Source organism: Canis aureus, chromosome 19 (assembly GCF_053574225.1).
Source record: "Canis aureus isolate CA01 chromosome 19, VMU_Caureus_v.1.0, whole genome shotgun sequence".
Classification (NCBI taxonomy): Eukaryota; Metazoa; Chordata; class Mammalia; order Carnivora; family Canidae; genus Canis; species Canis aureus.
In genome coordinates, this window is record NC_135629.1 from 1,098,421 (window position 1) to 1,113,224 (window position 14,804).

General features: G+C 39.5%; 1 protein-coding gene across 8 annotated transcripts in view; it reads right to left on the minus strand.

Moving 5' to 3' along the window:
• Positions 1 to 14,804, minus strand: part of ZNF197 (zinc finger protein 197) — a 49,151-nt gene that overhangs the window by 22,378 nt on the left and 11,969 nt on the right. For 2 of the 8 annotated variants that reach the window (XM_077857527.1, XM_077857521.1), the window contains exon 1: positions 3,743 to 3,882. The exons of 3 other annotated variants lie outside the window; for them this stretch is intronic. The gene's annotated coding sequence lies outside the window, so the exon portion shown is untranslated. Of the gene's footprint in view, positions 1 to 2,646; positions 2,729 to 3,742; positions 3,883 to 4,638; positions 4,810 to 5,362; positions 5,459 to 14,804 lie in introns of those variants that run through there. 3 more of the 8 variants (XM_077857523.1, XM_077857522.1, XM_077857524.1) reach the window with 3 other exon arrangements.

Consider the following 14,804-nt stretch of genomic DNA (forward strand, 5'->3'; position numbering starts at 1 on the left):
AGCTCAGGTCATGATCTCAGGGTCCGGGGATGGAGCCCCATGTCAAACTTGAGTCTGCTTCTCCCTCTCCCTCTGGTCCTCCCCCAACTCCTGCTCTCTAATAAATAAAATCTTTAAAGAAAAAAGAAAAATTATAAAATGCATACTGTGCAAAGTTTCCCTCTCCCCATTAGTTTCTTACTATCTTTCCAACTATTTATGTTTACACAATTAAGTATAATATGTATTGCTTTGTATCTTTTCCACCCCCATAAATGGTAGAACACCATGAATCCCATATTGCTTCTTTTTTTCCTCAGCACTCTATCTTAGGGCTGTCTGGCTGGGTCAGTCAGTGCAGCATGTGACTCTTGATTGTCACAGTTGTGAATTTGAGCCCCATACTGAGTGTAGAGATTATTTAAAAATCAAATCATAAAAAAAAAAAATGTATCTTAGAGATTTTTCCTGTCACACATAACCCCTTTTTACTGTAGTATAATTTATTTATCTACTCCATCATAGATGGGCAGGTAAATCTCATCTTTTCTTATTAAAAACAATATTATCATGAAAAACCTTGAGCATACATCAATTAGCATGTGTGCAGGCATATACATGAAAAGTTCCTCAAAGAATTGCTGGATCAAATTTATATGATTATATATATACACACACATAAATATTTTATATATACATACACACATATATATGTATGTGTATATATATACGTATTAGATTTGATACAGCATGTGTACATGAGCAGGGGGAGGGGCAGAGAGGAGATGCTGAAGCTGACTCTCCACTTAGCAGAAAACCTGACATGGGGCTCAAACATAGTACCCTGAGATCATGACTTTAGCAGAAATCAGATGCCCAGCTGACGGAGCCACCCAGATGCCCCATGACTTTATAATTTTGATATTGCCTAATTACTCCTTCTTTGGGCCTGGATGAATTTACAATTTACACTCCAAGAATGAGCAGTATGGGAGTGCCTTTCTCCTTACTCCTTCACCAAATCTAACTTGGATTTTGAGTGAATGAGAGTATTTTTATGAGTCATTTATATTTTATTTTCTGTTAACTATTCATATCTTTTGCTCATATTTCTATTGGAATGTTTGGTCTTGTTAATGTGTAACTCTTTACATTATAAGAAAATTAGTCCTTTGTTACAATGGGACGTGGCAAATTTTTTCCTTTTGTCATGTCTCTGCCATGTATCTCATGTGATTTTATCTTATCTGTATTTGTCTTGCCATGCAACCAATCTCTTTCTAATGGCTCTAGGTTTTGTGTCACAGTTAGAAAGGCCTTTCTAACTCTAGGCATGAATTAAGTATTAACTAACAGGGTCAAAAATCTATATGGGAGGGATGATGGGAGAGGGAAGACTGGATCTCAGGAAGGCCAGGAAAGTTTTTACAGCGGTCTAAACAAATGATTAAGTTCTAAACTAAGTAGCAATAGGAATAAAATAATTGAGAAAACCTGAGGAATTCTTCGTAATTGATCTGGGGACTACAGAAAGAACTTTCAAAAAGGATTTCTATCCCATGTTCACAGACAGAAAGATTCAATATTGCCAAAGTGCCAGTTCTTTCCTATTTATAGTTCAACGCAATTTCCATTACAATATCAAGTTATTTTGTGGATACCGACAAACTCACTCTTAAGTTTATATGAGGCAAAAGACCCAGAATAGTCAACATGACATTGGAGAATAAAAAAGTTAAAAAGGACTGATACCACACAACATAAAGAATTATGATAAAACTATAGTAATTAAGATAGTGTGGTATTGGTGAAATAATATACAAATTAATGAAACAGAATAGAGAGCCCAGAAACAAATCCACGTAAATATAGCAACTGTTACTGATAAAGGAGCAAAGGCAATACAGTGGAACAAAGAGAGTCTTTTTGACAAATAGTGCCAAGACACTATAACTGGACATCCACATGCAAAATAACAAAAAACAAAACAAAAACTAGACACAAACCTTCCACCCTTCACAAAAATTAAATCAAAATGGGTCTCAATGTGAAATGCAAAACTATAAAACTCGTAAAAGATAACAAGGGAAAACCTAAATGATCTTGGGTATGGTGGTAACTTTTTAGATACAACACAAAGATGTAATTCATGAAGAAAAAAAAACAGTAAGATGGACTTTGATAGAATTTTAAAAATTCTGCTGTGTGAAAAACACTGTTCAGAGCTTGAGAAGGCAAGCCACAAGCTGAGAAAAATATTTGCAAAAGACATGCATGTCTGATAAAGGACTGTTATCCTTTGTGTACTTCATATGCAAAGAACTCTTAAAACTCAACAATAAGAAAACAACTCAATTTAAAAATAGCCCAAAGACTTTAAGACACCTCACCGTGGACGCCTGGGTGGCTCTGTGGTTGAGTGTCTGTCTTTGGATCAGGTCATGATCCTGGGGTCCTGCATCAGGCTTCATGTGGGGAACCGGGTTCTCCCTCTGCCTGTGTTTCTGCCTGTGTCTTTCACAAGTAAATCAATACAAATCTTAAAAAACAAAAAAACAGACACCTTACCAAAAAAGATGTACAGGTTCTAAACAAGAACATGAAGAGATGGTTCACATCACGTCATCAGGGAAATGCAAGTTAAAACAACAAGGTATTGCCACACACCTATTAAGATGGCCAAAATCCAGAAGACTGACAATTCCAAATGCTGGTGAGGATGTGAAGCAACAGGAACTCTCATTCATTACTGGTGGAAATGCAAAATGGTACAGCGAACTTTGGAAGATAGGTCGGCATTTCTTGCAAAACCAAACAACTCTTTTCCACACAATCTAGCAATTGTGCTCCTTGGTATTTATTAAAAGGTCAAGAACAAATGTCCATACAAAATCTGCACACAGATGTTTATAGCAGCATTATGCATTAACTGTCAAAATACAGAGCCAACCAAACCAACCTAAAGACTTTTTAAGGCCAAACAACATCCATTCTAAAGTAATAGTTTCCAAACACTAGTTCATTATAAAGATTTAATCTGGCAAATTGTAAAATGAAAAATACAGTAATTGTACATAATCACTGACAGAGGTTTGCAATAACCTTTCTTGCAAAGAATGGCTTTCATTCTGAGTTTACGGTGCCAGGACTTAGCATTAAAATATGCTCCCTTGGGGCACCTGGGTGGCTCATGGCTCAGATGGTTGAGTGTCGGCCTCAGGCTCAGGTCCAGATCTCCAGGCGCTGGGCTCCAGCTCCAAGTCCCACGCCCTACTCAGGGGGGGTCGGCTCCCCCCCCCCCCGCCTCAGCCTCCCTGCTTGTGCTGTCTCTCTCAAATGAATAAAAAATAATACTCCCTTAAGTAATGGTGGTATGAGTGATGTAAGTTTGCTTCTTAAATATCATGCAAAATTAAAAGATGGAAATTATTCCATCCCTACGATAAGAAGTCCCCAGGAGTCTGGTTGTCATCGCTCTAGGAATGTCTCAAGCTGTAAGTCTCAGAGAAGACTGAAGAAAAGCAGAGGCCTGGCTCCTGAGGCAGCTGTCCTCCACGCCTGACTCCAGCAGCACACACACACACAGCGCGGCTCTGAGGCGCCGTCTTCACTACCTGCCCCAAGCCAGCACCTGCCCAGGTCAGGGCCAGGGCGTCTACCCAACACCAAGCTGGCGGGGACCGCGCCGGGAGTCAGCACCGCCCGAGGGAGCTTCAGGCCGCCCTCCGCGCCACCCCACCCGACCCGAGCCCACCGCGCTCACCGGGAATTCCCACTGTGCCTCTGGCTCTGGGCACTGCCGCCCGGGCGCTGGGACGCCGACAGAGGACACAAAATCCCCACGCGAAGGCAGGCGCGGTTCCGAGCAATGGCCGACCTGCTGGCACCGCGACTTCCGGCGGCCGCCGCCACTTCCGGCGGTTACCAGCCCCGCCCCGCTCCCCTGCTCTCTGCGAAGCCTCGTCTCTATGGTTCCTTGTTTTGGCCTGAGGAGGCGGGAGTGGCCGAGCTTCTGAGCCCTGGGGTTTTCCTCCTCCCAACAAAGGGGTGGGAGCTGTGGCACTCCAGACTTGGAGGATGCAAAGGTGACTAACATGGCCCGGGCCCTCAGGACGCTGAATTACCTCCTAAATGAGTTGGACCTACTATCTTCACCTGTACCACCTGGACTTCTATATAGAGGGTCGTGGCTCTTGAGGACACTGCTTTGAAGAGGCCCAAAGGCGGTGGTCCTGAAATCAGTCTAGTATTTCCTAGCCTTAGAAGTGGCTGGGAATGGGATCCCTAGGTGGCTCAGCGGTTTAGCGCCTGCCTTTGGCCCTGGGGTCCTGGGATTGAGTTCCACATCGGTTCCCTGCATGGAGCCTACATCTCCCTCTGCCTGTCTCTCATGAATAAATAAATAAAATCTTAAAAAAAAAAAAAAAAAAAAAAAGTGGCTGGGAAGCAGAGCAAAATGTAACTGAGGCCTTTCATATTCCAACACATTGTGCAGATACTTTTCTTTTGGGTACTGGAAAATAATGGAAGTCGTTACTACACAGATGAAGGGATTATTTCTAAACACTAAATTCTTTGAGTCAAATATTAAAAGCAGCTTTTGCTTGTTACCAGAAGAAGATGCCATCTGTGCTCTCTACCACAGTCATCTCTGCCTACCTGTGATTTTTGTGCAACTCTTGAGGAATGGTTCTATCCATCCTGACAGCCTTCCATCTCTAGTGTGCATTGTGACAGCTCAGTCTGTTTTGCCTCTGGGCTTGCTCTGCCAGCCCTGTCTCAGGAACTGCCTGGAAGACGTGGGTGAGAATAACAGCCTCAAGGGCAACCCTAAAAGAATGACAAATAGCAATTAGTGCATAAATGCCCAAGCTTCCTGTGCTTTGACAGCAAATTCTCAGCTCTGTCCTACATGATTCTTAGGGGGCCCCAAGTGACATTGAGCCTTAGTTGCTCACAGTGGAACCACTCAATAACTCACACTTTATCAGCTTTTCCTCTGTTGCCCATCTTAGTCTTCCTGCTCCCTCCCTTCTGCTTCTTGGGATCACCTCCCAAATAACCTATCTACCCCTAAGTCCTTGTGGCATTAGGCTCTGCTTTTGGAGAAACCTAAACTTACAATCAACATCCTAGATTCAAATAAGAGTGTGTCCTTCCACAATGCCCAATTTTGTGAACGCCCCTGTATCAGTCTGATTGGAGACTAATTATTTTGTTCCAGAGGATCCAGGAGCCAATTCTTTAACTTCAAAGTTAGGACTTTACACAGCGACACATATTAGCAAGCTTTATTAACACATCTCATCCTCCTGAATGATACAGTAATGAGGAAAAGGAAGCATCCCTGGTCAAAGAGGGGTCTATGGTTAAAATTTCTTACCATTATGAGAAGGGATCCAAGCCCAACCAGTCAGAAGACACTGTGAGAAACAGGTTCTTGTGGAGAATGCACCCCCATGAATAGCAGTCTGGGAGCCTCAACAACAAAAATAAATGAATCTTTAGGCCAGTGTTCCACTGTGAATGTAACTTAGTTGCTCCATATATGTTGGTTTTCTCTCTACTTTTCTCACTGCTGCTCAACTGTGAAGAATCTTCTGTCCCTCAAATAAGTTCTTTATTTCAGTTTCTGTTCAAATAAATCATACTTTATTTGCTGTGGCTCCTAACGGCTTAGCTTCTTTCCATACAACATTTCATCTTCAGTTCCTACTTTTTTTTTTAAAGATTTTATTTATTTATTCATGAGAGACAGAGAAAGGGGGAGAGAGAGAGAGAGAGAGAGGCAGAGACACAGGCAGAAGGAGACACAGGCTCCACACAGGGAGCTTGATATGGGACTCGATCCGGGGTCTCCAGGATCACGCCCTGGGCTGAAGGCAGGCGCCAAACTGCTGAGCCACCCAGGCTGCCCTCAGTTCCTACTTTTAACTTTCTTATTTTTGTTCTACTTCTGATTCAGAATTTCCATAGAGAGGTATTCCAGTTGGCTCAGTCATTAAATATCTGTTTGGGCAGAGTTCCCCCCCCCCCCCCACCCGCAACCCCTGCCACACACACACAAGTCATAGCAGAAGCTGATAATTAGCCTAGAGATAAGTTATACATGGATCTAGTGCCTGGCTCTGGTCCTATCACCTGTGGTTCATTATGGAATAAGTAGGGTCACTTGACAAAAAGTATGGTTACCCCAGCTTCCCCTCAGCCAAAACTGGATCAGGAAAGCCTTCTGGAAGAGGCCTTTAGGCAAGGTAGATTCTGTGATTGACTAGACAAGGACAGTAATCAACTACGGAGAAGGTGGGCTTAACAGTCAAGGATTCAGATATCTTCAACTTCTCACATACTAAAATGCAAAACAGTATGTGGCCCTGGTTAAAATTTGATGAAAGGAATCAACATTTTCATGTTTCACAACCATTACCATGATTACTCTGTAATCTCCCATATTTGACTTGAGGTGCTTGCTACCTCTTTGTCTCCCCAACATCTTCTGTGAGAGCCGTGGTACTATATGATGTCATGGTTGGAAAGGACCTTAGAGTTAATCATTTTACTAAGGAGCTTACTTCTGTAAGATCACACACCACAACCTTGTCTCTTGCTTTTCAGTTGCCCTTCTAACTTGACTGTGACGGTTCAACATTTGTCTGTCCTGATCTCTCTTCTACTCCCCTGAATTGATCAACTTTCCCTTTTCTATTTTTTTCTGTCCCTGAAGAAAAAAAAATGAGCTCTTTCCAATTTTCCCTCTTGTTCTCAATGTGTCACTTCATTCCTTACCAATAATGTGAAGGTTTTTGTTTTTGTTTAGAAGTATAGGTTTCTTGATGATTCTGTTTCCACCACAGGACAAAAAGTAGCCTTTTGGCAGCAGATGAGAACTGGATGCAGAGTTCACAGTTGGCTCCAAAGAAGGAAATTTTTAAAAGATCAGAATCATCTAATGGTACATCAGGAGGACTCTGTGAGATGGTTCCTGGGGGAAGCAGCTAGATGCCCATAAAGATATTCTAGAGAAACTAGAAGCCAACTCTCACATTAAGAAGGAAGTAGACTGGAAAGTGATTCTTGGAAGTAATGGACAAAGAATCTTAAGAACACAAAAATATGGATTTGCTGAATATAAAGAACCTTGGGAACATCCTAATATTCCTTCTGAGCATCAAGGAGTTCTGAACTCTATGTGGTGAATGTGGCAAATCTATTAAGCAGAACTCACCCCTTAAGTGGGCATTAGACAATCCACAATGAAAAGAAACTATGAATGTAATAAGTGTGGTAAAATTATCAGGCAGAAATTTCCATCCAATGTATTTTTTATCTCAGACATTGTAATTTTCATGTCCAGAAGTTCAGTTTGGGTCTTTTTAATTTCTCTATGTCTGAAAGTTCTATCTTTCCTCTAGATTTTTGATTATGTGATTTATAGTTATAACCGTTTTTAATATGCTTGATGGTTGATTCTAATACCTGTATCAGTTCCGGGTCAGTTTTGACGGATTGATTTTTGTGTGTCTGTAAATACAGGTTGTATTTCCTGTTTGTTGCATGCCTGGTAATAAGTGTATGCTATATATTTTGAATTTTATTTTGTTGAGGGATGGGTATATTTTGTTCCTATAAATATTCTTGAGGGTTTTTTTGTTTTGTTTTGTTTTTTAGAGAGTGTTGCAGTTAAGTTGCATTATGATCAGAGAACATACTTTATTATTTCAATCCTTTTAAAAGTATTGACATTCGTTTTATGGCCTAGTATATGGTCTATCCTGGAGAATGTTGTGTGTGAACTTGAGAGAAATGTATATTATGCTGTCCTTAGATGGAGTGTCCTAAAGTTGTATGTTAAGTCTCTTTGCATAAAGTGTTCAAGTCCTCCATTTCCTTGTTGATCTTCCCTGATTTTTCTTTTTATTTAAATTCATTTTGCCAACATATAATATATCATTAGTTTTAGTAATGTATTAGTATTTAATAATTCATCAGTTGCATCTAATACCCAGTGCTCATCACATCACGTGCCCTCCTTAATGCCCATCATCCAATTACCCCATCCCCCAACCTGCTCCCCTTCAGCAACCCTCAGTTGGTTTCCCAGAGTTAAGAGTCTCACATGGTTTGTCTCCTTCTCTGATTTTTCCCCATTCAGTTTTCCCTCCCTCCCTATGTTCCTGTACATTATACACTATTTCTTATAGTCCACATATGAATGAAACCATAGAATTCTCTTTTTCTGATCAATTTATTTATACTTAGCATAATACCTGCAGTTCCATCTATTCCTGAAAATAAGGTTTCCAACTAATTAAAGTGTCTATTTCTTTTTTCGTTCCTATCAGTTTTTCCTTCATATATTTTGGCAGTCTTTTATTAGATGCATATATAATTGTTTTATCTTCCTGATGGATTAACTCATCTCATTTTATATCATTATGAGATGTGCCTCTTCATCTTTAATGACCTTTTTCCTGTTGCAAAGTCTATTTTGTCTGTTATTAGTACAGCCATTCCAGTTTTCTTATGATTGCTCTTTGCATGATAGATCTTTTTCTATCCTTTCACATTTAATCTATTTGTATCTTTGAAACTAAAGTGGGTCTCCTATAGAAATATATACATATATTGTTTCTTTATCCAGTCTAATTTCTCTCCTTTTTTATTTGATTGCTTAACCCATTCATAGTCAATGTCATTATTGGTGTGTACTCTATTTATCCAAGGGATACAAAAATAGTGCTTTGAAGGGGCATATGCACCCCAATGTTTATAACAGCAACGTTCACAATAGCCAAAATATGGAAAAAGTACATCAATAGATGAATGGATAAGAAGTGTATTACGTATATATACAATGGAACATTACATCAAAAAGAATGAAATCTTGCCATTTGCAACACTGTGGATTGAACTAGAGAGTATTATGCTAAGCAAAACAAGTCAGTCAGAAAACAAATACCATATGATTTCACTCATATGTGGAATATCAGAAACAAAACAGATGAATATAGGGGAAGGGAAGGAAAAATAAAAACAGAGAGGGAGGCAAACCATAAGAGCCTCTTAACTGTAAACAAACTGAGGGTTGCTGGAAGGGAGTGGGGTAGAGGGATGGGGTAACTAGGTGATGGGCATTAAGGAGCGCACTTGATGTCATGAGCAACTGGGTGTTATATGCAACTGATGAATCACTGTATTCTACTCCTGAAACTACTAGTACACTATAAGTAAATTGAATTTAAATTTAAAAAAAGTAATGTTATTATTGGTATAGTTTGATTTATATTTTCCATTTTACTTTTTATTTTTCATACATCTCATGTCTTGTTTCTCTTATCTTCCTTCTTTTGCATTAAGTGAATATTCTAGTATGTTAATTCCCTTAATGATTTTTTTCATTGCAATTTTTACATTATTACTTAGTGGCTGTTCTTTATATCTTAAGCTATGAGAATCTACTTCAGATTTATAGTAACTTCCAGTGAGATACAGAACTGCTGCCTGCATAGCTCTATTTCCTTCCCCCTCTTTGTGCTATTATTATCATAATTATTATTTTATGTAATTTTATGTCTTTTAAAGAAGCAGAAAGACAAGAAGTTCATCTTATGGACCCACCCAGGGTTGGTGAGTACAGTTTAAATGACAAGTCCACTCTGAACATTGCAATCTCTCTAAGCCTTTTTTTTTTTTTAAGATTTCATTTATTTCATGAGAGACACAAAGAGGCAGAGGCAGAGGGAGAAGCAGGCTCCCTTCCGGGACCTCGGTGCAGGACTGAATCCCAGGACCCTAGGATCATCAACTGAGCCAATATTTGTATTTTGGCAGACATTCAACCACTGAACCACCCAGGTATCCCTCTCTAAGCCTTTAAATTCCTTCCTCCAAATTAAAGGGAGATTGGGCATTTCCATTTCATTCACAGGGGACTATCTTTGGTTTGTGTTTCAGCCAGTCAACCAAACTATTGGAACCCTTCCTAACTCCAGGAGTTTCCCAATTCAAATGCTAATCTCTTCTGGAAATAACCTCACACATACCCAGAAACAATATCTTAACTATCTGGCATCTCTTAGCCCAGACAAGTTCAAAATAGTTAACCATCACACAATTTATCCCTTTAATTGGTGTAAGAATCTCATCTAATTGATATCATCTTTTTCAATCCTGATACAGGTACTTTGAGTCTCCTCTTTAGTTAATCTTGCTGGAGGTTTATCAAATTTATTGATTTTTAAAAAATAATCATTTTGGCTTTCATTGATTTTCTCTATAGATTTCCTGTTTTTAAGTTTTCCACTCTGACCTTACTATTTCATTTCTTCTTACTTTGATTCTAATTTGCTCTTATTCTAGTTGCTTAACCTTTCCTCTTTTCTAATACACATTTAGTGCTATAATGTCCCTCTACTGCTTTAACAATGTTCCATAAATTTTGATGTTTTTTTTTTTTTCTGAGTCAATTCAAAATGCTTTCTATATATATTTCTTAATTTCATCTTTGGAGTCAAGATTTCATTTGTGTAATTTAGTTTCAAATAGTTGAGGATTTATAGGGATCTTTCTGTTACCAATTCTAATTGAATTCCATGGTGGTATGTTCTGTTGTTGCTGGCTAGTGTTAAATGTCTATTGGTCAAGTTGGTTGGTAGTATTGCTCAGATCTGTATCTTTGTTTTCTATATATTCTATCATTTGAGAAAGATGTATTGAAATCTGCTATGTACGTGGGCTTGTCTATTTCTCCTTACAGTTCTATCAGTTTTTACTCTGTGTATTTTAAAACTGCTTTTAAATATATGAATGTTTAAGATCAGGTACTCTTGATGAATTGACCCCTTTTCATTAGGAAATGACCTGTTTGTGTATAAAACATATATTTTATTAACTCAGTATGATAGCATGGAAAAAACTAACTTCATTAACTTCTTTTGGATTTACTTGGAATAACTTTATGAGCCCTTTAAGTTTTTTCTTTAATAAATTTATTTTTTATTGCTGTTCAATTTGCCAACATATAGAATAACACCCAGTGCTCATCCCATCAAGTGCCCCCCTCAGTGCCCATCATCCAGTCACCCCCACCCCCCGCCCACCTCCCCTCCCACCACCCCTAGTTCGTTTCCCAGAGTTAGGAGTATGAGCACTTTAGATACTGTAAACTTTCCATTATCAAATAGCTTTTTAAAATATATAATTACACATATGTTCATAGCATACATAAGATGGAATTTTGTTTTCATAAGATGGAATTAAGCTGCAATCAGTCATATTTATTTTTCTTTTTTAAACTTTTTTTTGGGGAAAATAACAGGAAATTAAAAAGTACGGTGAATTCCTATGTATCTTTCACCCAGCTTCGTCCAATGGTCACATCTTGCATAACTAGAGCACAATATCTATCAATTCAACCAGGAAATTGAATGGTACAATCCACAGAGCTTATTCAGGTTCACCAACTTTGGATATGCTAATTGGTGGGTATATAATTCTATGCAATTTTATCTTTTTATTAATAACTAAAACTTTTTTTTAAAGATTCTATTTATTCACTCATGAGAGACCTACAGAGAGAAGCAGAGACATGGGCAGAGGGAGAAACAGGCTCCATGCAGGGAGCCCGATGCGGGACTCAATCCCAGGTCCCCAGGATCACAACCTGAATGGAAGGCAGAGGCTAAACCAGTGAGCCACCCGGGTGTCCCTGTTTTGTTATTTTTTTTTTAATTTTTATTTATTTATGATAGTCACACACACACACACACAGAGAGAGAGAGAGAGAGAGAGAGAGAGAGAGAGAGAGGCAGAGGGAAAAGCAGGCTCCATGCACTGGGAGCCCGACGTGGGACTCGATCCCGAATCTCCAGGATCACGCCCTGGGCCAAAGGCAGGCACTAAACCGCTGAGCCACCCAGGGATCCCCCTGTTTTGTTATTTTAATGATTGCTTTGGGATCTTCATCAGTCTACCTTCAAGTGACATTATACCATTTTCTGATAGCAGTGGTACTCAACTTACTTAGTAATGGTTCTCCCCTGGGGGCTATTATCTAGATATTTTTGAAACAACAGAGGTATAGTGATACTGGCATCTAGTGGGTAGAAGCCACGGGTGCTGCTAAGTTTCGTATAATGCACAGGACAGCCCAACACAACAGTCCAAAATGTAAGACAGGGGCACCTGGCTGGCTCAAGGAGAAATGCATCCAGCTCTTTATTTCATGATTTTGAGTTTGAGCTCAAATTGGGTGTAGATAACTTAAACTTTTTTAAAAAGCTATGCAGGAAGCCTGTTTCTCCCTCTGCCTGTGTCTCTGCTTCTCTCTCTCTCTGTGTCTCTCATGAATAAAGATTTTATTTATTTATCAATTTGAGAGAGTGGCTTCTCCCTCTGCCGGTGTCTCTGCTTCTCTCTCTCTCTCTGTGTCTCTCATGAATAAAGATTTTATTTATTTATTTATTTATTTATTTATTTATTTATTTATTTAAGAGAGAGAGAGCGAGGCCGAGGGAGAAGCAGGCTCCATGCAGGGAGCCGGATGTGGGACTCGATCCCGGGTCTCCAGGATCATGCCCTGGGCTGAAGGTGGCGCTAAACCACTGAGCCACTGGGGGTTCCCAATAAATAAAATCTTAAAAAAAGAAAGAGAGAAAAGAAAGAAAGAAAGGAAGGAAGGAAGGAAGGAAGGAAGGGAGGGAGGGAAAGAAAGAAAGAAAGAAAGAAAGAAAGAAAGAAAGAAAGAAAGAAAGAAAGAAAGAAAGAAAGAAAGAAAGAAGAGAGAAAGAAAGAAAGAAAGAAAGAAGAGAGAAAGAAAGAAAGAAAGAAAGAAAGAAAGAAAGAAAGAAAAGAAAGAAAGAAAGAAAGAAAGAAAGAAAGAAAGAAAGAAAGAAAGAAAGAAAGAAAGAAAGAAAAGGGAAGGGAGAAAGAAACCTGTTGTAATCCCTATCTTTTTCCTCTGCACTGTTTTTATAATTTTCTCTTGACTGTTTTTGAGAAATTTGTGATGCACCTTGTAGTAATTTTCTTCAGATTTATTCTAGGTTTATTGCTCTACACTACCGAGGCAAGACCCTTCTGAGTAGTTTACCCAATGCACAAAGGAATTGTGTCTGACTCATGGCAAGACAGTATTTCTTACCTTGTTTCTGTGCCTGGAACTGTTCACTCCAATCCTTTGGAATGTTCCCCCCGCCACCCCCCTGGCCTTAGATAAGTTTCCTCATATAATGTGCCCATCAGTACTCTGCTGAATATCCTGACCATTCACAGATCTCCAGATATCTCTGCATAGTTCTCTCTCCTCCAGTACTATCTTGTGAACCCTACCTGCCTTGGTCTTCTTGGATTCTCAGCTCTCTCGTCAACTCAAGAATTTCACCAGACTCCACCAGCTCCCTCTCCTTATGCTACTGCCTGGGGATGCCTGGGAACTTTTTTTTTCTTTTTAATTTTATTTTATTTATTCATGAGAGACACAGAGAGAGAGGCAGAGACTCAGGCAAAGGGAGAAGCAGGCTCCATGCAGGGAGCCTGACGTGGGACTCGATCCCGGGTCTACCAGGATCACACCCCAAGCTGCAGGCGGCGCTAAACCGCTGCGCCACCGGGGCTGCCCGCCTGGGGACTTTCTTAAGGCAATAAACTGGGGCACATATGGCTCACTTAACTTGTTTCTCTATATCAGAAATAAAAAATCCTTGATGTTTGTTACTGATATCAATAGGACCAAAATCATTGTTTCATATATTTTGTCTAGGATTCTAGTTTCAGGTAGGAATGTAATTCTGGTCCCTCTAACTCTAACATGGCCAGAAGAGGGAGTCTCTCCTTCAGTTTTATTCATGTTTAAGTATTTTCTCATTCTCATTAAGTTTTCTTCAAATCATGGATTATTTAGAAATGTGTTTACTTTCCAAATGTATGTGGTTTAATTAATTAATTAATTATTAGTTAATAATTGCATTATGATCAGGGCAGAGGACATTGTGTTGCCCTGTCTGGATTTCCCTGGATTGTCCCCTATCCTTTCACCCAGGAGGGCAGGCTGAAAGCCTTCAATTGTCATTTCTCTCCAGGAACTATATCCTCAGCTGAAGAAGCCTACCTTACCCAAGATCATGGTTCCCTTTACGGTGGTGTGACAGGGCTTGTACTGAGTGACTGGCTGAAGCGGCATATGAGCCCAGACCTCTCTCCTCTGGTCTAGGCACTTCTGATAGTACAGACCCGTCTAATTGAGTCTGAAGGAACACAGAGGACTTCTCTTACTACTAGTTTGGTAGTTCTGTGTTCTTGGGTGTTAATCCAAGAATACTCTCTAATAAATTTGCTGTATGTTATCTTTTGTCTATACATACTTCCTGAAAAACAACCTAAAACAATTAGGTAACTCAGTTTAATTAGATAACTCAGTTTTTAAAAATTCACTAACTTTTAAATAACCATTCAAGAATACTTGGAAATGTGCATACATACTTTTATATTACTTTCTTGGTTTAGAGTTTTCTAAATTTGAACTCTAAATTACCATGAGGATTGACTCATGACTACTAATTATTAGAGGCTTTTATTTTCTACTTAAAGTCCATGACAAAACTCACAAGCTTCCTTGATGTTTTCCTCTGCTCCTGGTTGACCTTTTCCTAATGCATGCTTTCGCTGGGAGTATAGTACACATCTGGGATTCTTATGGAAATCTCACTTCCAATTCTCCACCTCTTGCAAGGCCACAGATTCAAATTCTGCACTTGCAGCAGGTAAAATCTATGTCCCTTGTGACCAATATCATCAAACTGCCTCACAGCACCCAAAGTATCATCACC